This window comes from Papio anubis, chromosome 3 (assembly GCF_008728515.1).
Source record: "Papio anubis isolate 15944 chromosome 3, Panubis1.0, whole genome shotgun sequence".
Lineage (NCBI taxonomy): Eukaryota > Metazoa > Chordata > Mammalia > Primates > Cercopithecidae > Papio > Papio anubis.
Genome location: NC_044978.1, coordinates 73,117,392 through 73,119,129, shown reverse-complemented (window position 1 = coordinate 73,119,129; position 1,738 = coordinate 73,117,392).

Below are 1,738 nucleotides of genomic sequence, written 5' to 3'. Positions count from 1 at the left end.
AATAATTTTAGAAATTAAACTTCTATCCAAGTAGTATGCATTATAAGACTTACTAGAAAAGACCATGCATTCTAACAGACTAACAGAAGTATTTTCATGGATGTTTATGTGACATGAAATTCTTACACTGTACATGCATTTTTATGTCATATTAAATTGTTGCAAAAATTATCTTTAGTCACATACCCACAAAGCATTAATGCTTTGCAATCAAGACCATATATGACAAAGATCTAATTGACATAATTCCACTAAAATCATTGTAAATAGTTACTATTGAGAATCTTCATAGAATCAAATTACAAGAGAAAATAACTGTAAAATTATCTCAAACTTCAAAGAGTGAAGTTTTATCAAAGAGTGAAAAACTGTTTTCAAAACAAAATAGGGCAAAGGAACCATAATGCAATATGTTGATGAAAGAATCCTTCTATAAAGACTATGTATAACATCAGATAAAGACAATGTTACTATGCTCCCAGGAATACTTAGCCATAATTATCATAGGGAGATAGGGTTACCGCTACATTACAGAGACAGATTCAGTTAACCAATGAATGTTGAGTCCATGTTATTTTCAGTCAGACCCATTAATCTTAAGACTTAGCACTCAATGTAAATAAGTTAAATAAGAAATTGGATTGCATTTTTCAACTACATGGAAAACAACAGGATTATTGGGAATCTGAATAAAATAACACCATCAATAAACCCCACCTCATGAAACATCATACAGATGCTCCTCGATAGGGTTACATCCTGATAAATCCATCTTAAGCTGAAAATATCACTAAGTCAAAACTGCAAATAATACGCCTAACCTACTGAATACCAGTGCTTAGCCTTGCCTACCTTAAACATCTTCAGAATGAAACTGTCCCTATTAACTTTATAAAATTAGAGAAAAAGGGAGGAGTAGAAACAAAAACAAACTCAGCTTGCAGTATATTCAGCATTAATCATTAGGTCAGCTTGCTCTCTGATCAGCTTCCTCATAGTTGTTTGCTGCCTCTTAACTCAGAATTACGTAGATCCTGTCACAAGATTATCATTTCCCCTTAACTGCTCTATAGATTAACAACTTGACCATTGTTAAACATTAAGTTTTCTGTATAAGATATTCTGTCACGTCTTGCATATTGCTGAAACTCCTGGAATAAGACTGGAATAAGACTTCTGATACTAGCTGGTCTTCAGGACCCCACAGGAGCTGACTCATCAAAGAATACAGTTTCCACATTCTCATGATTTTATCCTCCTTCCTCCAACCAATGACCCCAATTTTCCAGTCTCTCAACCTCCATGATCCTTTTAAAAACTTCAGCCCAGATTTCCCCAGGGAGATACATTTGAGGTTTCCTCCTATCTCCTCACTCAGCTGCCCTGGGATCATTAAATTCTTTCTCTGCTGCAAACCCTGCTGTCTTGGTGTTTGGGAATGTTACTGCACAGCAGGCACATGATCCTGTTGGTCCCTTAACAATAACAATTACACTAGCCTAAAATTGAGGAAAATCATCTAACACAAAGGCTATTTTATAATAGGGTGTTGAATATGTCATATAATGTATTAAATACTGTATTCAAAGTGAAAATTAGAATCGTTTTATGAGTACTCAAAGTATAGTTTCTGCCGAATGCATATCACTTTAGCACCATCTTAAAGCTAAAAAAATCACATTTTTTTTTATAGGAAGTATGTGGATAACCTCTTGTAAATAGACCTCTGTGAGTGGTC